Here is a 24,232-nt window from a genome sequence, read left to right as displayed (position 1 = left end):
AGCTTTGATGATGGCATTGAATAGAATTCAATGGGGAGGAAAAAAAAACTTTTAAAAAGATGAAAGTCGCTTGAAAAAATACAATATTTACACAATGTCATATTTTGGCATGGAACTATTGAGGACAAATGTTCTCAAATCATTTAAGGTAATGTTTCGAGGTAATGTTTCCTACTTAACACAAGAAAAATTGCATATTAACAGAGATAGTGTACCCTTACTAGGAAAAGGAAAGGAAGCAAGCAATATTAAAAAGTGACTCTTGGATGAATATTTGGATTAAAATTTCATATTGAATATTTCCTAAGGAGCATAGGATATTAGAATTTCTAGAAATAAAGCTCTATCCAAAGCTGCTCTGCAGCTAGTTCTAACTATTCATCTTCAAACTGTATCACATCATGTAGACTTGGAAGGCTAGCCAGGGAGAACAAGGCTATTAAGTGGCTCTATAATAACATTCTGTTAGAAAGGATGGGTGGGTTCTTGGAAGTGCCAGTAAGTTTGCTTGGCCCATTCCAAGAGTTTGTCTGAGGATTAAAACCTGCATCTCCCATGATGTTATCACAAAAGAAAGAGACCAGACCAACAGTCAACTGCTTTTCAATCTTTTCCTACTTCCTAAGATTTGCCAAGTTTCTTTTATTAAATCATGCCCCTGAGGTATATACACTAATTCAAACAAATTTGACATGTCTGTGTTCCTCTCCTTTGATATTTGACCAGACCTGGTTTGAGTCGGGAAAACCCTCTATTTCGGAGTATTATGAAGGACTAGAGTCCTTGCCCCCAACACTTGCCATTTGGGGACTCTTGGAGAATGTTAAGACTTGTGTGAGCCACTTTAGATATGCAGTCAAGCTCTCAAAGAGTTCATATTTTTTTTGGAGGGGGGGCATAATTTTTTAAAACTGATCAGGTAAAAACTCTAATTAGGATATTTTCTGTAGTAGGTTTTTTTTTTCCCCCCCCGCCACTGTTCTATTAAACATAAATATTAAAATTGCTTCCTCTCTTTACTTTTCATTCATTCATTTGATAAATATTTACTTAGGGCCTACTAAGTGCCAGGCATTGTTTTAGGCACTGAGAATGTAGCAATGAATAGACATCTACCTCTTTTCATGGCATATTATTGTTACTTAAAATCCTGCACATCATACTGGTGCGGAAGAGTTAAAGTATAGATGCCTGAAAAAAGGAGTCCTGAGGGAAGCAGGAAAAGATATGGAATTGTGGAACCAAGCTATGTATGTTCTCTTTAGGCCTTTGGTATACAAGAAGGTGGAAGGCAGGATGAACTGTATCTCTTGTTCGCATATCTATTCCTAAAACATAAAGTGACCATATTTCCCTTGAACAGCAACAATAACAAAAAAATCTGATTACCACTTCTGACAAAAATAAACATGCATGGCAAGAAAGGCTTTTTCAAACTAAAACTGTCAGATAAAACCCAGCTATTTGATCAAAGCATTTGGCAATCAGTGTTGAAGGCTCATGGGCTTCTTTTAAAATTTTCCAGGGGCTTTTCACTGTGGCTTTCATCAGCCACTGTCCTTGTATTGGGCCCTGAGAGGAGAGAGCATATATGTGCATCTTTGCATTGATTCCTTTTGTGATGGCTTGATTCTCCATCTTGTATTCCCTCCCTCTCCAGGCATCAATGAACTTTTCCGTCCTTAGCCTACCTGACATCTCAGTAACATGTGACACTGTTGTATCTCTCTTCTACTCTTTCCTTGGTTTCCATTACATTTTACATTTCTGATTATTCTCCTACCACTTTGGCTCACTCCCTGGACTCCTTTATTATCTCCCCTATCTCTGCCCATTCCTTAAATGTTCATGTTCCTCAGAATCTTCTTCTCATTTCACACACTCTCCTGATTCAATTTCATCTCAAATATATACCCAAACATATACCCAAATACATATTCCAGGTCAAATCTCTCCTGAGCCCTATGCCCCAATACCCAACCTCCTGCTGAATTTCTCTAGTTGGACACACCACAGGCACCTCAATTTTAGCTTTCTAACACTAAACTCCTGATCTTCTCCTGATCCCCCAATCCCATTCCTCCAAACTTGCTTCTCTTCTGTGTTCCCTCTCTCTGGAAATAGCACCATCACTCATCCACTTGCCCAAGTCAGATACTTGGTCAACATCCCTGACTCCCTTTTTCTGTCACAACTCATATCAAATCAGTCACCAAATCCTATATCCTAAATGTGTCTTGCTATTCCCATGTCTCACCATAGCCACTGTCTTTCCCAATTAAAATCACCATTCTCTCATCAAAAACTAATGATATAATGTATGGTGATTAACATAACAATAAAAAAATTTTTTTAAATCACCATTCTCTCTTAATGGCCTCTTTACTGGTCTTCCTGCCTCTGGGTTTGAACCCTTCCAATCTATTTTACTGACTATAGTTTAGAATAAATTGGCAAAAATGCAATTTTTATCATATCAGACCCGTTTAGAACACTTTGGTGGCTTCTTTTTCACTCAAATCAGGGATGAAAATCCTTAATGTGGCCTAAGTGGTTGGTTCTTGTGGCTTCATTTCTCCTCAACCTCCCCTTGAAATCTTTGCTCCAGTCTTCTAGGTATTAACAATTTTACTTCCTTAATGATGTCATGCTTTTTTTCCACACCAGAACTTTGAACCCTCTATTCAAGTCCCTTTTAGAGGATTCTTCAAAGATTATCCAGTACTGTGTATTATTAAGTGATCTCATGTCTAATGCTTCTCCAGTGGAATTTCTCTAAATAAGCCTGATATTCCTGCTGTGATTTCTTAATACTGACTGACCCTTGAGACAGGCATTCATACAGGTTATGTGGGACTTGAATATTATATCTTTTGGAAGACACATCTTTTTTTTTTAATTTTAAAGATTTTATTTATTTATTTGAGAGAGAGGGAATGAAAGACAGAGAGCATGAGAGGGAGGAGGGTCAGAGGGAGAAGCAGATGCCCCGCTGAGCAGGGAGCCCGATGCGGGACTTGATCCCGGGACTCGAGGATCATGACCTGAGCCGAAGGCAGTCGCTTAACCAACTGAGCCACCCAGGTGCGCCACATCTTTTTTTTTAAAAGGTTACAAATCATGAATATAAAATTAGGTATGAAAATGAATATATATTTAGAGCAAGAAAAGAAATCACAACAAATGTACTGATGCCTTAGAGACTGAGGTGTCTTTCTTTTGAGATCTCTTTAAGCCACTTCCCAGATACACTCACCTAGAAATGCTTTCTGATTGCAGCTTGGCTTCCTCACCCCTCCAGAACCCTACAGCTTCCAACAGTAATAAGCATTCAGGTTAGCCCATGCTTGTGGATGGCTCTGGAATTCTAGCTTCATGATAAATCTGTGTCTTCCTGTCTCCTGTTTTAATATTTTTAAGTAGTCTTTAGGTGTTCCACTTAGTACAAATTCCCATTTGACTTTTTTAGTTATAATTGGGAAATCAGAGAATATATGCATGTAACAAGATATTTCTTAATGTCCTTTTTTAAAAAAAAATTTTTGATTATTGGGCACCTGGGTGGCTCAGTTGGTTAAGCGACTGCCTTCGGCTCAGGTCATGATCCTGGAGTCCCTGGATCGAGTCCCGCATCAGGCTCCCTGCTCAGCGGGGAGCCTGCTTCTCCCTCTGACCCTCCCCCCTCTCATGTGCTCTCTGTCTCTCTCATTCTCTCTGTCTCAAATAATAAATAAAAATCTTTAAAAAAAATTTTGTTTATTTATTTGATAGAGTGAGAGAGAGAGAGAGAGCACAAGCAGGGGGAGTGGCAGGCAGAGGGAGAGGGAGAAGCAGACTCCCTGCTGAGCAAGGAGCCCGATGCAGGACTCGATCCCAGAACCCTGGCATCACGACCTGAGCCGAAGGCAGCCACTTAACCAAATGAGCCACCCAGGTGCCCCCTTAATGTCCTTTTCTTAATGTCTGTAAATTAACCAGGGAAATTATTTACTCTGTGTGACATCACAGCTCTATATTTATTTTCTAGTATCTTCTTAAATCAATGGTTCCCAAATCTGGTTCTATATAAGCATCATTTGGAGAATCCTTTGCAAATATAAATTCTTGGTTCCAGTTCTAAACCTACTCAATTAGAATCTCCCATGGAGAGACCAAAAAATCTGTACTTTTAACAAGTTCTGCTGGTGATTCTTATGTGGTCAGTTCAGCACCAATCTCTGAGTGGCATTTGAGAACAGCTGGTCCCAAATAACTGAACAAGCCAGATTGTAGGCCTGATTCATTAAAGTGCAAATAGTCTCAATCCATGGATTTAATTTTCTTCAAACACTTTTAGGATATAAAGAATCATTGGATCTAAGAATCTGGATGGCCCATTGCAGATTCCTAAAACTGCCACATTAGGACAACCAACTTGTTCTGAAACATTAGTAATTACTGATAGACTGATAGGGAAGAGGAAGAAAAACACTATTTACTGCCCAAAATTAAAAAAAAAAAACTGGAGCATCACCAGTTTTCATCCTGTGAAGTTAAAACATGTATTTGTGCATATGGTTGTCCCATCCACTACACAAATAACTAATGTGAATTAAAACCAAAATTCAGAAAAAATTAAATGTAAATATCATAGTAATTCCATCAATTAAAAAACACTATCTTGCATATTACAAACATGGCAATCTTATTAGGACAAAGACTTTTACTTATTCCTGATATTGTTATATATATGTATATTACCCTCTCCCCAGGAACAAGAAAGACTAGCCAGATATACTATTCTTACTTTCACTGGACTTATTTCCTCTGAAGGCAAGGGGTTAATTTCCAGAGTGTGCATAGGGGTGATGGTTCCATGAATAAATGCATCATTAACATTCTCCTTTTTGGAGATCCAATGATATCACTAAGATTTTAGTTAATTTTTTCTAAAGAACCTTTGTAATAATGTTTTTAAAAAGAATTGCTTTAGTATTTGCTGTGTGGGATGGGAAGATTTTGGAGATCTTGCCTTCTAAATCAGTCTTAGAAAACAATTTCCATATGTCATGTTCTATTGCTTTGTAAGTAGTGAGAAGAAAGAAAATTTAAGTGAGAAGAAAGAATAGAGCAGTCTTTTTATACTCCTTTGAGTTTAAGATTCGAAATTTTATTTTGTATTTCTTCAAAACAGCAATGAGTTGCATTAGGTTTTCTCTTAAGAATGACTTTATTGTTTTTATAAAAATAACATGCTCACTATTTTTCAAATTCAAGCAAGTACAGAAAAGAAGAGAGAGGCAATTAACTTATAATTGTACTACCCAGAAAGAACCATAGCTCTCTAGGCAAATATACAAAGAGAAGTATGATGGATAGATGGATGGATGGAAGGAAGGATGGATGGATGGAGGGATGGATGGAGGGGAGGAAGGAAGGAAGGAAGGAAGGTCATTTTATATCCCCAGTCCCTGGAATAGTGTCTGGATCATATTAGGTACTTAATAAAAAATATAGTGAATGCATGGATTATATAACTTTTTCTAGAGCTACACTGGCCAGATTAGAATCTCATTTCTACCATTTAGTATCTGTTTGACCTTAAAATAATTACTGAGGGGCACCTGGGTGACTCAGTTGGTTGAGCATCCAACTCTTAATTTTGGCGCAGGTCATGATCTCAGGGTTGTGAGATCAAGCCCCAAGTTGGTCTCTGCTATGCATGGAGTCTGCTTGAGATTCTCTCTCTCCCTCTGCTCTTCCCCTGCTTGCACAAGCACAAGCTCTCTCTCCCTCTCTCTAAAGCAAATAAATATTTTTTAAAAAGAAAAAGGTACTGAACATCTCTGCACTTCAGTCAACTCATCTATAAAGTCAGGACAATAACAATACTAACCTTCACCAAGGACATTAAATAAAACTGCACTGTGTGTGTGTGTGTGTGTACGCATACACACACACACACAGTGAGAAAACATACAACGTCTAGTAGAATTTGATGCCACTGCCTTGATTCACGTTAAAGTGCCAGCAGTTTTATCATTGCTTTTGCACCATCAGTGAACATGTCAAAACAGTGAAAAGGTCAAAGCTTTAGTATTAGTATTACAATGAAAAATGCTTTGACTATATAGAATCCCTCACTTTGAGAACCTCTGCTTCAAACCACCTCTTGCCAAAATGGAGTCTATAGCCAGAATTCTCAGGATATTTTCAAGTCGTTTTCTTCCTGTACAGCTGCTTATAGAAGTGTGTCATCATTTGTTTCTTTTTGTGATCACTACCTTCAGAAGCTTACACATGAGGCTGAGTCTTTTATTTGGTTGCTGCTTGAATCTATGGCTCTTCTTTTTTTCTTCATTTTATTATTAGATGAGATTCTGTGATTGGACTACATGCATTCTACCACCTTTATCCATAAGTATATTTGGGTTTTTAAATTAATTAAAAACCATTGTTTTTGTTTGTTTGTTTTGTTTTACTATTAAGCTTGAGATTTCTCTTCCATTGAATAGGACTTTGCATCAGTCAGGATTTAGTCAGGGGAGCAGAAGCACTATGAGTGTTATGGAGTAAGAGACTTATTTAGAGTTGTGGGAAAAGCTGGGGAAATAAAGGTCTGGAAGAGAAGCTGGAGAGTCAGAGATGGAGTCACCAATCAGTCATAGTTTGAGAAGCCAAGTATGTCTAGCCACCAATGTAGGAACATGAAGGGGGAATCTGTGTAGAGGTCTATGAAAAACTCTTGCCTATAAATAAACCATGACCTCAATGAGTCCGCAACCAAGCACCTGGGGGTGAATCTGTGGCCACTGTTGGTCAACAATGCCAGTAGTCAGGAAGAAAAGCTAGATGTGGAACAGGAGAGGGAAATGACAAGCTGACACCTGCTAGGCACCTCTTCTGCTCGTCTCTGTATCTGCCTGTCAAAAGAGCTCCAGATGGTTATGGCCACTGCCTTGTTTCTACCTTCAAATACTGAGCAAGTTCCTATCTTGGCCAATTCTAACCTGGAAGCATACAAGGAAGGGGATTTTGGAAAATGTAATTCTCAGCTTACTACACTCACAGAGCACAAACCACCAGGGTCTAATGGCATGTATTGTGTTTTTTTAAGGTATAAATATTAGCCTTACCAAATGATCTTCCACATAAAAACTTTCTATAGAATTTTCCTCTATTTTGCAAAAAAATAATATTGCAAAAATTAGAAGAAAATCCCTTTAATTTAGGTAACTCATAATATCCATACAGGCTATATAGAGTTGAATGATTCTTTTTTCAAAAGGATTAAAATTCTTAAAATTATAGTCACCTGGAAGTCATCCTTAATTTGCTGTAACCTAGGGACTGTTTGGTGCATATTCTTCAGATATAATTTCAATTATAAAAATAAGCTATAAAGTATTTTTTTTTAAGATTTTATTTATTTATTTGAGACAGAGAGAATGAGAGAGAGAGAGCACATGAGAGGGGGGAGGGTCAGAGGCAGAAGCAGGCTCCCTGCCGAGCAGTGAGCCCAATGCGGGACTCGATCCAGGGACTCCAGGATCATGACCTGAGCCGAAGGCAGTCGCTTAACCAACTGAGCCACCCAGGCGCCCCTATAAAGTATTATTTTTATCATCAGAAAAAAACTGAAAGTTATTATACACACACATATAATACACACACACACAAACCCATATATTTATGTATATATAAACACACACACTCACATATGCAAAATTCTATGTGGCTCTTACTATATTTAGTGTTCAATAAATGTCTCCCATGATTGGAGATTTAAATCAGAACTATATAAGCATTGTTAAACCCTCCTTACAGGTTTCTTTCTAAACATTGGTTTATAAACTGTTTCACTTTCTTTCTTGTTATTTTATCTTCCTACAACAGACATTTCTATTGTACAGAGTGCACTGTGGCTTGAATTTCATATATTCTGAAAGCAAAGAAAATGTTCCATCAGCAACAGTGCTTGATTAATTTAAAAAGAGGGTCTTTTAAGGGTCTTGGATCTATAATTTCTTTTTTTTTTTTTTTAAAGATTTTGTTTATTTGACAGAGACACAGCGAGAGAGGGAACACAAGCAGGGGGAGTGAGAGAGGGAGAAGCAGGCTTCCTGCTGAGCAGGGAGCCCGATGCGGGGCTCGATCCCAGGACCCTGGGATCATGACCCGAGCCGAAGGCAGACGCATAACGACTGAGCCACCCAGGCGCCCCTTGGATCTATAATTTCTTTTGGCAAATTTTTAAAGTAAATTTTGTGATCTTAATTTCTTTCAGAAGAGCATCCCTAATTAGATATTTTTCAAGGAACAAAAGTGCTTTCTTTGAGGCTAACTTTGCCAAAATAGAGTCACAGAATATATAGAGAGTAGAGGACCACAAGGGAAGGGAGGGAAAACTGAATGGGAAGAAATCAGAGAGGGAGACAAACCATGAGAGACTCTGGACTCTGGGAAACAAACTGAGGGTTACAGAAGGGAGGGGTTGGGGGGATGGGGTGACCACTGATGGGTCTTAGGGAGGGCACATTTTGGGATGAGCACTGGGTGTTATACGCAACTAAACTACATCAAAAATTTATGATGTACTGTATGTTGACTAACTGAACATAATGTAAAATAAAAAAAGAAGAGAAAAGAAGAATACTGAAATGAAAAGAGACAAGAGATACTTTGGTGTTCATCTGCCCAACTACCCCTTTATACAGATAATGAAATAAAGGCCTACAGTGAGTACACTATTTGTCTAGGGTCACACAGCTATTTATTTAGTGGCAGAACAACTGCTGTATTTCATGGTGTCCTGAATATCAGTCAGATGCTCTTTAAAAAAAAAACCTTTATTGAGGGATATTTTACATACCATATCATTCTTCCATTTCAGGTATATAATTGAATGATCTCTAGTAAATTTACCAAGTTGTGCAATCACCATAAATCGTTTTAGGATATTTTCATCACATCAGTTAATTTCACATGCCCATTTACCCACAATCTATCACCACTCCCTGTGCCAGGATACCACTAATCTATGTCTACACAGATTTGTTTTTTGTTTATTTGTTTGATCTTTTTACTGTATTATGCTGTCTGATAAAAGCATTTTTGTCTTTTATACTTTTATGAATACCATCAACATGGATTTTAACACCTTTTCTAGAGTATAGTAATCTCACAAAAAACACTATTTATCCTTTGAAACTGTCTTTAAAATGAAAACATGTATCTTCTTTCTTGACCTAATTCTGGTCAATGAGGTATAAGAAAATTTTTTCATGAAACCATTTTTAGTAGGATATTTCTAACTGACACAGCACCCAATTGAACGAATGCATATTAGTAAGATAACTATTTTATTTCTTAAGATTCATTTATTCCTGATAAAATTTTATTTCTTTTCTAAATAGAATCAACGTGTGCTTCCTTTCAAGCTACAGTTTATTCTTTAAACAGGAAGAATTGGAAACATGGAAATAAATTTGGACATATCAAATCTGAGTTGAAATGCCATCATTAGAGATAAGAGATTTTAGTTTCTGTTGGACCAGTGAATAGAAAAACCTATCCACTAATCTCAATAGCAACAACACATTTAAATTCAAAATTCTCACACGATTTCTTGTAGCCTGTGATGGTTGTGCTCATGGGCTCAGATAAAGCCAAAAAGTATAAACTGAAAATATGAGAATACCAATTTCCATAAATAAAAAATAAAATAATTTAAATGCAATGATATATTCATTTCAGAACCTTACATTATGGCTATAAGATTAATGTAAAATGAAGACTGATGATGAAACGTGATCATTTTAAGTGCCCTTTGAATAAGGCATTAGAATATTTTAAAAGTATTCAAAAAGATAAAATTTTGTTTTTCTTTCTGTTCATCTATAAAGTTGGCTTTTGGGGGGTTTCTGTTATTCCTTTAACTGAAATTGAATTTTCTCCTCTAATTCTTTGAATTGCTAACATGATAACAAAATCTATTTACTCATGAAATCATGTAGTTTTAGAATTGTAAGGAGCCTTTTATATATTTTTCAAAATTTTTTATTTAAATTCAATTAATTAACATATATTATTGGTCTCAGAGGTAGAGGTCAGTGATTCATCAGTCTTATATAACACCCAGTGCTCCTTACATCACGTGCCCTCCTTAATGTCCATCACCCCACCCCCCATCCCTCTCCCCTCCAGCAATCCTCAGTTTGTTTCAAATGATTAAGAATCTCTTATGGTTTGTCTCGCTCTCTGATTTTGTCTTGCTTCATTGTAAGGAGCCTTACAGATTGTATGTCCTTTGCTACTCAAAAAGTGTAGTCCATGGACCAGCAGCCTCATCATCATCTAAGAGCTTTTACTAAGTGCAGAATTCAGAACACCACAGACCTACTGAATCTGAATCTGAACTTGCACAGAAGTTTTAACTTTGATGAAGTCTAATTTATCAATTTTCCTTTTATGGATCATGTTTTTGGTATCAAGTCTAAGAACTCTTTTCTTAGCCTTAGATCTCAAAGATTTTCTCCTATGTTTTTAGTAAAAGTTTTACAGTTTTACATTTAAGACTGTGATCCATTTTGAGGTAACTTTTGAATAAAATATTTAACTTAGTTCTAGGTTTTTTGTTTGCCTATAGATGTCCAATTGCTCTAACACCATTTATTGAAAAGGCTATCTTTCCTCTATTGAATTGTTTTTGCACATTTGTCTAAAAGCAGTTGGGCATATTTGTGTGGGTCTTCTATTCTAGGTTCTGTCATTCTCTCTCCACCAACAGCATAGTCTTGATTAACATAGCTATATTGAAGTTAGGTAGACTGATTACTCCCACTATATTCATTTTTTCAAAATAAGTTTACTAGTACTCTAGTTCATTTGCCTTTTCATACAAATTTTTGAATAATCATGTCTATATCTGCAAAAAAAATCTTGATGGGATTTTAAAAGGAATTACATTAAACCTATATATCAATTTAGAAAGAACTCACATCTTTACTATATTGAGTCTTCTATTCCACATACATGTCTCTCCATTTATTTACATCTTTGGTTTCCTTCATGTAGATTTTAGCTTATATGTCCTACACAGGTCTTGTTACACTAACACCTAAGTATTTCAGTTTTCTGAGCAATTGTAAATGGTACTGTATTTTTTTATTTTGATGTCCATATGTTCATTGCTACTATATAGAAATACAATGTTTAACTTGCAGGTAAACTTGATTAGTTCATTTGTTAGTTCTAGGAATTTTTGTATTCTTTGAAAATTTCTACATAGGCCAATCATGTCACCTGCAGTTTTAGTTCTTCCTTTCTGATCTACTCTTGATTTCCTTTTCTTTACTATTGCACTGACTAAAAGTTCCAGCAATATTTTTTTTTTAAGATTTTGTTTATTTATTTGACAGAGAGAGAGAGAGAACACAAGCAGTGGGAGCTGTAGGCAGAGGGAGAGGGAGGTAAGGCTTCCTGCTGAGCTGAGCAGGGAGCCTGATGTGGGGCTTCATCTCAGGACCCTGAGATCATGACCTGAGCCGAAGGCAGATGCTTAACCTATTGAACCAGTCAGGTACCCTGCAGCAATATGTTGAAAAGAAGTGGTAAGAACTGACATCCTAACCTTGTTCCTGATCTTAAGGGAAAGCAATCTCTCACCATTAAGTATAACGTTAGTTGGAGGGTTTTTAGAGATGCTCTTTATCAAAGTGAGACATTTACTCTCTATTGCTACTTTTATCATGAATGGATGTTGAATTTTGTCAAGTCGTTTTTCTATATCAATTGATATAATCATGTGATTTTTCTTCTTTAGCCTATTAATATGGTGGATCACATCAGCTTATTTCTGAATATTGAAATTAGCATTGCAGTTCTAGAATAAACCCCACTTAATCATGGAATACAATTTTTTTAATTGACTGCTGAATTCCCTTTGCTAATGTTTGTTAAGGATATTTGCATCTAGGGGCGCTTGGGTGGCTCAGTCGGTTAAGCGTCTGCCTTCGGCTCAGGTCATGATCCCAGGGTCCTGGGATTGAGCCCCATGTCGGGCTCCCTGCTCAGCTCAGCGGGAAGCCTGCTTCTCCCTCTCCCTCTGCCTGCCACTCTCCCTGCTTGTGTTCTCTCTTTCTCTCTCTCTCTGTCAAATAAATATTTTTTTTAAAAAGGATATTTGCATCTATATTAATAAGTAATACAGATCTGTAGTGTTTTTGTTTGTTTTTTAAAGATTTTATTTATTTGACAGAGAGAGAGCGAGAGCATGAACACAAGCAGGGGGAGTGGGAGAGGGAGAAGCAGGCTTCCTGTAGAGCAGGGAGCCCGATGTGGGACTCAATCCCAGGAACCTGGGATCGTGACCTGAGCCGAAGGCAGACGCTTAACGACTGAGCCACCCAGGCGCCCTGTAGTGTTGGGGTTTTTTTTTGCCTTTATTTTTGTTTGTACTGTCTGTCTAGTTTTAGTAACAAGGCAAAAACTACCTTCATTTGAGAAGTGTTGCATCTTTATTTTCAGGAAGAGATTGTGTAGAATTTATATTAATTCTCCTTTAAATGTTTGGCAGATTTCTCCAGTGAAACCATCTGGGCCTGGTGATTTCTTTTTGAGAATTTTAAAATTATGAATTCAATTACCCTAACAGTTATAGGGCTATTCAAATTATTTATTTTATATTGGGTGTATTGTTAATAGTTCGTGTTTTATAAGAAATTGGTCCATTTCTTCTAAGTTGTCAAATTTAAATGTGTAAAGTTCTTTATAGTATTCCCTTATCTTCTGCACAGACTGTGGTGATATCCCATTTCATTCCCAATATTGGTAATTTCTGTCTTCTTTTTTTCTTTGTCACTGTTGCTAGAGGTTTGCCAATTTTATTAATCTGTTTAAAAAAAAACCAGTTCTTTGCTTCACTGTTTTTCTCTATTATTTTGTTTTCAATTCCATTGATTTCGGTTCTCATCCTGAGGATTTCTTCCCTTATTCTTGCTCGGATTTTATTTTGCTCTTATTTTTCTAGATTATTGAGGCAGGAGCTTACATTATTGACTTGAGACTATTCCTCTTTTCTAATGTGTGCACTTAGTGCCTTAAATTTCCCTTTCAGCACTGCTTTAGATGCATCTCACAAATTTTGATTATGTTGTATTTTCATTTTCATTCAGTTCAACGTATTTTTTTTTCCCTTAAGACTTTCTGACTCATGGATTATTTAGAAGTGTCTTTACTTTTCAGAGGTTTGGAGATTTTCCTATTATCTATTATTTATTTCTATCTTGAATCCACTGTGGCTAGAGAACACATTTTGTATAATTTTAATTCTTTTAAATTTATTGAGATTTATTTTATGTCCCAGATATGATCTATCTTGGTATATGTTCCATGGAAATAATCTGTATTCTGCTCTTGTTAGATGGTTTTCTATAAATAAAAGTCTTTCTTTCTATAAAATTTTCTGTAAATGTTGATTCGATCATGTTAGTTGATGGTATTTTCCTATATTCTTGCTGAATTTCTGTTTAACTGTTCTATTAATTATTTTTTTAAAGATTTTATTTATTTATTTGACAGAGAGAGAGATAGCGAGAGCAGGAACACAAGCAGGGGGAGTGGAAGAGGGAGAAGCAGGCTTCCCGCCGAGCAGGGAGCCCGATGTGGGACTCGATCCCAGGCCCCTGGCATCATGACCTGAGCCGAAGGCAGACGCTTAACGACTGAGCCACCCATGCGCCCCTGTTCTATTAATTATTAAGAGAAGGGTAGTAATGTCTCTAGCTGTAATTGTGAACTTGACTTTCTCTACTTTCAGTTCTATCAGTTTGCTTACGTATTTTGCAACTCTGTTGTTTGGCGTATACACAATTAGGATTGCTGTATCTTCTTGGGAGACTGATCTTCTTATCATTACTAAAATAATCCTCCCTGTCTCTTTTAATATTCTTTGCTCTGAAGTCTATCTTATCTGATATTAATATAGCCAGTTCTGCTTTCCTTTGATTGATATTTGCATGCTATATCTTTTTCAATCTTTCAACTTTCAGCCTGCCTATAGCATTATATTTGGAGTGAGTTTCTCGTAGACAGTATGTAGTTGTCATGTTTTTAATCCATTCTGGTAATCTCTGGCTTTTATTTAGCATATTTAGACCATTAGGATAAAATACTGCAGAGGAATATACTGCCTGCTTAGGAGATGAAGACTGCAAAAGTAGCATTATATTATGTACATCCTCCTAAGCTCTTTTTCTCAATTACTGGTACTAGATCCTAGCACTAGAAATCTCAAAGACATCGTGGATTTCTCTCTCTTACTCACTTCCTAATAATACCTAATGGCTAATGCTTATGGAGCACTTTGTGTGAAACACTCAGTGAATCATTTTACATCCATTAACTCACTTATTCTTTAAATTTTAGAAATGAGAAACTGAGACTTAGAGAGTAAGGATTATAGCAATAGTGACTCAACTGAGTTCTACAGCAGGTGTATGTGATTCAACAGCAATATTTTATCATGACCCTCCCCAGTCTCAAATTTTGCCTTTGCAACTCCCCTAGAGTCCATCCCACATTTGTCATTTCTTTTACCAGTATTGATACTCAGATTCCCTTTCCTTTTGCACACAATGATTTAAAAAACCTGCTAACGTGTCTCCCTGACACCATGGTCCCCTTCCTCCAATCCATCTTTCACAGGGTCCCCCATTATCTTCTTAGACTTTAAGTGGGATAGTGGAAAACATGTGGAATCTGAGCTAAGATCACAGTTCAAAACTTAACTTTGTTTATAACCTAAGCAAGTTGGTTTACCTCTCCATAGCTTATCTGTAAAATGGAAATAATTTTATCTCCCTTATAGATTATTGTATTAAATTAGATTTCACATGTAAAGTGCCAAGTGCACTGCCTGCACATAGAAGACTTCCATATATCTTAATTTCTTTCCTTTCCATAAATGTGAAAACAAAAATCATTTCATCCTTGCCTATGGAATATAATCAAAACTCATTACCCTGGTGTACAGGGTTCTTTGCCCCAGGTCCACCTCTATTTCTAGTCTCATTTCCTTGTACTATGTCATTCCCCCCAAATTCCATTTGCCTTTGCTCTTACTAGTCCCTCATTCTGGAATACATTTTTCTTATTTTCTGCCTACTGAAATTATCTTTTAGGACCCTATTTAGAAACCATTTTCTCAAGTATCCTCTCAAATTACTCCTTTCACTTCCTAGCATGAATGAATTAATCCCACCTCCCCTTGTTCCCACAGGACATAGTGGGTTCTAACTGGATTAGGAGAATGAGGTATTATTCATATTTTATCACAAACATCATGCTTTGAAGTAGCAGAATGGCTAAGAGCAGAGGGTTTGAGACAGATAATCCTGGATTTGGATTTGACTATGCCATTACCTACTTATATCCTCATGACTCAGTTATGTTATCTATAAAATTGGGATAATGAGTATCTCTATTTTATGAGGTTGATATGAAAATCAAGTAAGAAAATATAAAGTGCTTAGTAAGAAGTCTGATATATGGCTTGTGTTTAGTAGAATCAGTAAATATTTGTTATGATGAATATCAATCCTAAATTTGTTATTCAGTTGTGAAACTTTTCATCATTTAAAAAAAAAGCACTTAATTTGCAGTTTGAAGATTTGTGAGGATTTAATGGGACATGTGTTAAAACACCTAGCACTTTCTATGATACATGGTGCTCTTTATAAAGGCCCTTATTTTCTTGCCCTTACTCTCTTTTCCTTGAGTAATTCATGTGTCCTTATTCTAGTGTACTAAACATTTAAATAAAGGTGGCAAGATGACACAAGGAATATTTTAGATGTTGAATATATGAAAATATTGCAGTCTCAGTTTTAAATAAGATTCCAAAAATATTATTAAAACTACAGTTTATTGTTTTTCTCACAAAGTTCTCATTCTCCCTGTTATTTTTGTTTGTTTTTAGTGTCTTTGACTCTTCTCCCCTAAACCATCTTAGATGGTCTCTTTGTCTTAATTTCTCAATGTCTGTACTTTTAGATGCCTAAAAGTCACCTAAATAACCTAAAGATCATCTATATGATTTTAATTTAGATTAAAATTGTCAGTCACTTGGGTTATTCATGAGTTAGTGATAGAATTCTAGCTTCCAGGGCAGAAAACCCATGATCTACTCCTGGATAAAGCAGATTTATTTTAAAGTTACAACATGGTACATTGGAAAAGAGCACTTAACTGGGCAGAGACACCTGTCCTACTACTATTACTTGCGTGACCCCAGGAAAGTGGCTTCACCTCTCCCTCTGTCAATTCTCCCTTTATAAAATGAGAAATCAGAACTCTGTGGTTTCTGGTTAAGTGCTATGATTTTACATGTTATAATATGTCTTTCCTAAGTTGAATGATTCAGATAACACAATACCTCACCTTGTTAGGAGAGAAATTTGGAGCAACTCTTTTATATTATAATTTCACCCTGAATTCACCTAGAGGCTTATAGTGAGGAAATAAAAAGTTCAATATGCCCAAGGTCAGTAAGTCTTAATCAATTATCAGAGCGGATTATTTGTGCTAATGTGTTTACATGGCATGCTCTCTCCTCCTGAAGTATTTGTGAGGTTTAGAGACTGCTTTTCATTTTCAAATAAAAAAGCTCCCAGCCACCTACGCTCAGGAGTACAGCAATAATGGATTATCATTATTCCTGACAGCATATGCTAATTCACAGACTTTTAAATGGAAAGAAAGCAGAGACTATGAAATGACTAGTTTTATGCTCTCTGAATCTTACCATTTTTTTTTTATCATGCAGTAAAAGTTCACATACAATTCGGTCCTATAATATTCTATTTCATTTTTATAAAAAGGGTATATTCTAATATCACCTTCTGATGCATTTGTAATTATCATAATTTATTATATAGGGCTGTTAAATAATATTAAATTAAATAGCAATACTTTTGAAAGACGATCTTATTTTTTCTGCTTTAGGAAATTAAAATATGGAATCTAAAAAATCTACAAGGTCAATGTTGCATATTCATTCATTTATGCACACATTTATTCATTCAACAAGTATTTTTTGAGGGCCTACGATGTGTCAGGCACTGGTATAGATGGTAGAGAAAATAAAGACCCACAAGAAAATGTTCCTTTCCCTGGAGATTACATTCTATGTGGATTTGACAAAAATGCCATGCAGTTGTTCCAGTCTCCAGAAGAAAACGGGCGGTTGCAGAGCTTTGCAAATGTTTCATTATGTGTTTGCACAAAACACTATATTAATTTCCTAGGGCTGCTGTAACAAATTACTACAAACTTAGGATAGTTTAAAACAACAGAAATCTATTGTCCCGTATTTCTGGAAGACAGAAGTTCAAAGTCAAGGTGTCAGCAGGGCTATCCTTTCTTGGTTTACAATAGAATAACTCCAAGTGCCGTCTCCTTCTTCACATGGCCATCTTCCATCTATGTGAGTCTGTATCCAAATTTCTCTTTTCTTAAAAGGTTACCAGTCACTGGATTAGGGCCCACCCATATCCACTATGACCTCATATGAGTTTATGTTTGAAAAGACCCTATTTCCAAATAACATCATATTCATAAGGTACAGGTAGATGCAAATTTTGGAGGGGACACACTAGTCAACCCAGTACAAAGATGAAGATAAATTAAATCAATAATAATGGTTTTTTTTTTGTTTTATCTTTTCACAATTAATATTAATTTTCACTTAAGATTTAATGCCTTTTACTTTTAGTCTCATTTTGTAATTATTCTTCAACTTTATGAATGGCTTTCAAATCTGTGGATTACATTGTAGTTTGTAACTCAAATTACATAATATTTTTTTTCTGAAGTGGGATTCTTTATTGGAACTTAATGTTTACATTGACAGATTGTTGGACTCAAATGTTTATAATAGTTTTTGCAGTAAAATTAGTGAGGAGAATCTGACTCATTACAGACCCTGGTCACTTTATTTTGTCTGCTTAGGACCAGGTGATCCTTTTCCTTTCTGATAATTTAAAATATTTATTTTTCTTGTCAAAAGTGCCATTTGCTACTCTTTAAAAAATTCGAACAGAAAATAAACTATACTCCAATTGGGACTCTTATTCTAAACAATCAAACTATAAGGGCAAAATTTTGAGACAGTACCCTGCACCCACCTTGTTTCCTCACTTCTAACCTAAAAATAGCACAAACCCAAAATGCACTGTTGATTCACAAACCCCAAATGCAGCACAAACTCCAAAGTGACTACCAAACTGAACTCTGAGGTATCATCATAGGCAACACACACTTAGTACCCTACCCCACACGCTGGATGCCCTTCTAGTAATATTTTGCATTCTGCCTCCTTTATTACCTGGTAAAACTTCCACAAGCAAAATCATCATCATCATTGAACAATTTAGATATATAAAACATAAATGTTGAAGTTCTCCCCCATCCACTTTCAGAGGAAATAATTGTTTGGAATGTAGCCTTTCAGATCTTTTCTGTGCCTAGAATATATATGTGTGCTGTGTGTCTATATATCTTTTATTCCTACACATGTATAATTTGTTGAGTCGTGTTCTGGGAGATCTTTTTCTACAAGAAAACTGGATCATACTTTACATATTGTTTTGTAACTTGCTATTATCACTCAAAGTGTATCGAAATTATTTTACCCAGGCAGAACTTACAGCTTTACTTCATTCTTTCAAGACAGTTTTCCAGTACATTTAGGTTATTTCTATTTGGGGACTTACAACAGTGCTGAAATAAACAATAGTATGCGTTGATATTTGGTGGTGGAACTGACTCACAGAAATAGGATTGCTGGTAAGTATATGTAGTTTTATTTTATAATCAAATATAATCAAAATGTACTCTAAAGATGGTATCTATCATTTTATTTCTTCATTTCTCTCTCTCTCTCTTTTTTGTGGAGGGCAATCTGAGATGCTAAAAATGACCCACTGTTTTTACTTACATATTTTTGATTATTGGTGAAATTGAATATGTTTCCACGTGTTTATTCTCCGCTTGTAGTTCTTCATTTATTTATATATTTATTTATGTATTTATTTATTTAAAGATTTTATTTATTTATTTGGCAGAGAGAGAGAGCACAAGCAGGGGGAGTGGCAGGCAGAGGAAGAGGGAGAAGCAGGCTCCCCGCTGAGCAGGGAGCCTGATGAGGGGCTGGATCCCAGGACCCTGGGATCATGACCAGAGCCGAAGGCAGATGCTTAACCAACTGAGCCACCCAGGCACCCCATGTAGTTCTCCCTCTAATTGCTTTGCCCACTTCCTTTTTTCTCCAGGGATGTTTATCTCATTGATTTGGAGAAACTCTCTATATTATAACGATTAAACTTTGCCCTATGTATTCTGCAAATATTTTCTCCTGGGATGCCATTTGTTTTTTACCTTTGCTTTCAGCATATATTTCTACATAGACATTTTCAATTTTTCTGCAATCAAATCTGTCCCTCTTTTAACATTTCTGATTTTCATTCCAGATTTGTAAAGGTCTTTTTCACACAGCATTTTAAAACCATTATTAAGACTCAAGAAATTATTTTTGCATATAACATGAAAAGGAATCGAATTTAATTTTGTAATGGAAAGCCATTTGATTCCTTTCTTATTTTGAAATGACATCTTTGTGATATACTATATTTTGTTTCTTGACTGCTTAATTTATTATGTCTTTCTATTAACAACCTGTATTAATTACTGTAGCTTCATATTATGTTTATAAATCTACCTTATTAGTCTGTTTCCAAAATTTCTTGGTTATACATAAGCATTTATTCTTGCAGATAAATCTTAGGAGGAACTTTTCATGTTCTAAAGTAAAATTCCATTGGTATTCTATTAAGTTTATTAAAATTGTATTAAATCAATAAAATAAAATAAAATAGCCAGGTTTACAATAGCGTTTTTCCATGTGGAGACAGTTTCTTTTGTCTCCTATTTATTCAGGGTTTCTTTTATTATAGTGTTTTTTTCATACTGTTCTTACATATTTCTATAATTTTGTTACTATTTTGAGTGGACCTTTTTAAAATATATTTTTAATTGGTTACTGCTATTGATGTCTTAACATTTACCTACAATTTAGCAACCTTGCAAAACTCCCAAATTAGTCCTTTTTTAGAGTCCCTTCTTTAGAATTTCTAAGTAGACAACATTTTCACATGAAAATGATAATTTTATTTCTTCCTGCTCAATATTTCTTTCTTTTTTTTTTTTTTTAAGATTTTATTTATTTGACAGAGACACAGCGAGAGAGGGAACACAAGCAGGGGGAGTGGGAGAGGGAGAAGCAGGCTTCCCAGAGCAAGGAGCTTGATGTGGGGCTCGATCCCAGGACCCTGGGATCATGACCTGAGCTGAAGGCAGACGCTTAATGACTGAGCCACCCAGGTGCACCCTGCTCAATATTTCTTGACTATTGTCTAGCTAGGACCTCTAGAACAATGCTAAATAATAGCACTGATATCAAGCATTTCTTTTCATCTATAAAAACTGAATCTTGCCCAGGTCTCCTTTTCCCTCACTCTACCTAGGTTAAGTGCTTTTATTCCATATTCTTAAAATTCTCCAGCCTGGATCTATTGTAGCACGAGTCACATGGAAATGCAATTGTTTATGAGGTTGGTATTTGTGTATTCTATGAACTCAAGATATGACAGCCTCTTCATTCCATTGCTATAGACCTACCAGCTGACCCAGTCCTAATACATAATAGTGGTTCAGTTAGTCTGTTCTCTTGCTCCTCATCTCTCTCCATTTTAGTCTGCCCTCCATATCCTAAAAGAGGTGGAAATTCTGTTGATTTTACACAAATTGTTAGATATCTCCCTGAATCTCTATCCCTTTACTTCTCCCTTCATTCAAGCTCTCGTTTTCCCGCACCTGGAGGAATGTTTCTTTAACTTAAATAATAGGTCTCTCTGAAAGGAAAGAAAAAATCTATGAATCTTACTGTCAAATCAAATTTTTATGATTTTGCTTAAAGATATACAAACAATATTTGGTAAAACTCCTTACATTTATAGTTTCTTATACAAATCTAAAACCAAAACAAATTTATACATTAAATACTTTCATAACCAGTAACATTAAAATTGTTAAATTGGCTTAAAGTGACAGTACCATTTTGCTGAAATTAACATGTCAATTTTGAATAGTGCAAAGATGTACACTCAGATCTGCTTCTATATAATCTGTTTCTGTGTTTTTACTTCTGTGACTGACAAATGGAGACTATCCCTTTGAATAAGAATGTTACACAGTGTAATTTTTTTAAAAGATTTATTTATTTATTTGAGAGAGAGAGAGACAGCACAGACCCAGGTGCGTGCAAGAGGGGGGAGGAGCAGAGGGAGGAAATCTTTAAGCAGACATCCTGCTGAGCATGGAGCCCAACGTGGGACTCTAGGGCTTGATCTCACAACCCATGAGGTCATGATCTGAGCCAAAACTGAGTCTGACATTTAACCGACTGAGCCACCCAGATGTCCCTCACAGTGTAATTTTGATAACTCAAGACTTTGTGTATTATTTCAGAATAACAAATTTCATACTTAGTTAAACTCTGGCACTATGCAATTCTCAAATGCCAATTTTAATGAGATGTCATTTGATAACTCAGTAAAGCTTGTTTGTACATTTAAGTAAAGTTAGCATGAGAGAGTTATTGAAATCTGCATTATGTGGATGTATAATATCAGATGAAAAAATTCTTTATCACATGTTTTTTAAGATTTTATTTATTTATTTGACAGAGAGAGACACAGCGAGAGAGGGAACACAAGCAGTGGGGCGTGGGAGAGGGAGAAGTAGACTCCCCGCTGAGCAGGGAGCCCGATGCGGGGCTCGATCCCAGTGTCCTGGGATCATGACCTGAGCCAAAGGCAGATGCTTAATGACCGAGCCACCCAGGTGCCCTATCACATTTGCTTTTATATTAGCTCCTCACCAGTGATGCGAGTTGGTACAGATAAAGACATGGTTATACTGTTGATGCTCTAGTAAAGGTTCTTTTAAGACAGACATGCCAATACTGCTGAGTACTGTCTGATAACTCAGTTTTCTCATCCATTTTTTCTTTTTTAAACTAGTATACTCCATCGGACTTTGTTTACACAGTATATTATGTCAAAGAGAAAATAATTTTTTAAGTACTGAGATGGGTTGTTTTTTCTTCTTGCAATAAAGTATAATGTAAGGAAGTCCAGCTTTTACATTACTAGTTCTCAGAATGAAGGAGGTTGTGTTTATAATCCACATTATTAAATGACAAATTTTCTGACTAAATATTTCAGTCCAATTTTATTTAAAAAAACAGAAATTTCTGTCTTTGATAAAATTTTTCTCAAGATGGGAAGTTTTTAATTTGGCTCTTCCACTCATGACTTACCACTCAGAAAGCAACGCTTTTAAAAAAAACTGTAAATCTTTTCTTAATTCTTAAGATCAATTTCAAATGCCATCCCTGTATGAAATCTCTTTACCAAAAGTGGTCATTCCTGGACTCCATAGAGCTTGGTTCCTATCTCTACTAAAATAGTTGGAACTAAAATTTTATTTTCTTTCTTACATGCTTTTGTCACCCAATTATATCTGCAAGGTCTTTGAATGTAGACATAGTACACTTGTATACCCAATGCAAGTTCAGAATCTTGCACAAACAGTACTCACCCCTTATCCATGGGGGATATATTCCAAGACTCCCAATGGATGTCTGAAACTATTGTTAGTACCAAACCCAATACATACTATGTTTTTTCTATACAAACATACCTATTATAAAGTTTAATTTATAAATGAGGCACAGTAAGAGATGAACAGAAATAACTAATAATAAAACAGAACAATTATAACAGTATATAAAAGTTATGTGAATGTGTTCTGTCTCTCTCAAAACATCTTACTGTACTATATATTCATTCCCTTCTTCTTGTGATGATAAAATGCCTACATGATGAGATGAAGTGAGGTGAAGGACATAAGCACTGTGATACAGTGTTAGGTTACTACTGACCTTCTAACCATAGGGCAGAAGGAGGATCCTGCTTTTAGACCAAAGTTGATTGCGGGTAAATGAAATTGTGAAAAGTGAAAATGTGGATAGCGAGGACTACTGTAATACTCAGCAAATGTTTAATGAATGGATAAATAAAAAATAAATGAAGGCCATTTCCCCTTTGCCAAAAAGTTGCTACCACTCAAACAATGCTTTGGTACAATAATGAACCTAAGTATTGTTCCTCTGTTTCTCCTGCTTCAGTCACACATGTGAAGTTGGTGAAGTTTTTTGCTTCAGCAGAAGAGTAAACTGAATTTTACAGTGTAAGTTTTCAAAGTTTTCAGCCCTTTAGGGTAAAAGGCCCTAAAGTTAGGTTCCCAGGACCCTTTACGGATAAAGAGGATTCAAGACTTCTCTGTAGCGAATAACTAGAAAAGACTGGTAACATGTCTTACACACCCTAGACTATATTTTTCATTGTCCCTAAATTCAAAGAATTGGGCATGAAGGCACCTGAATGAATCTCATGATAAATCCTCCCTTAAAATTTTCTCTTAGTAGAAGAGAATCCAAATTGTAGTCCTAGGCTTCCTCCAGCCACACTTAGGTCCAGATACAAAATGCCCAAGGCAAATAGGGTGACCAGCTATCCTGGTTTTTCTGGAACTGAGAGGTTTCCTGAGATGCAAGAATTCAGTGCTAAAGCTGGCATAGTTATAGGCAAACAGGAAGGTTGATCATCCTAAATTGGCAAAATACCATGAGCCCTCATGCCAATTCCCCTGTAAAGACACATTTAAGGCAATCCAGTTAGTAACTCAGCTTTTTAGGTAATCGGCACACATATAAAAAGTGTCTGTTAACCACTTTCCTTCCCCTTCTTTTTCTGGACTACAATATTTCTTTAGTTAGGGATTGCGGACCTTATAATGCAACAGAATCACTTGGAGGGCTTGCTCAAATAGATTGCCCCAAAGTTTCTAATTCAGTAGGTCGAGGATAGGGCTCAAAAATCTGCATTTCTTACAAGTTATCAAATAATGCTGATGACACTAGTTTGGGGACCTAGCTTTGAGAGCACTGCTCCAGAAGTTTGGTATCTTCTGAGACTAACATGTAATCAAAAAAGAAAACAAGTCAACTGGAAGTATGAAGATATGAATCAGTAATATAAAATACAGGCTATAATAAGATTTAGTCTGTTTT

At 35.9% G+C, this 24,232-nt stretch overlaps 1 protein-coding gene across 1 annotated transcript in view; it reads left to right on the top strand.

The window, feature by feature from the left end:
- Positions 1-24,232, top strand: part of GPR149 (G protein-coupled receptor 149) — a 65,479-nt gene that overhangs the window by 39,189 nt on the left and 2,058 nt on the right. The gene's annotated exons all lie outside the window — the stretch shown is intronic.

Source organism: Mirounga leonina, unplaced genomic scaffold (genome assembly GCF_011800145.1).
Source record: "Mirounga leonina isolate KUSES-001 unplaced genomic scaffold, KU_Mleo_1.0 Mir_115, whole genome shotgun sequence".
In the NCBI taxonomy this organism is placed as follows: domain Eukaryota; kingdom Metazoa; phylum Chordata; class Mammalia; order Carnivora; family Phocidae; genus Mirounga; species Mirounga leonina.
The sequence above is the reverse complement of the archived record's forward strand: the minus strand, read 5'-3'. Positions and strand labels throughout refer to the sequence as shown.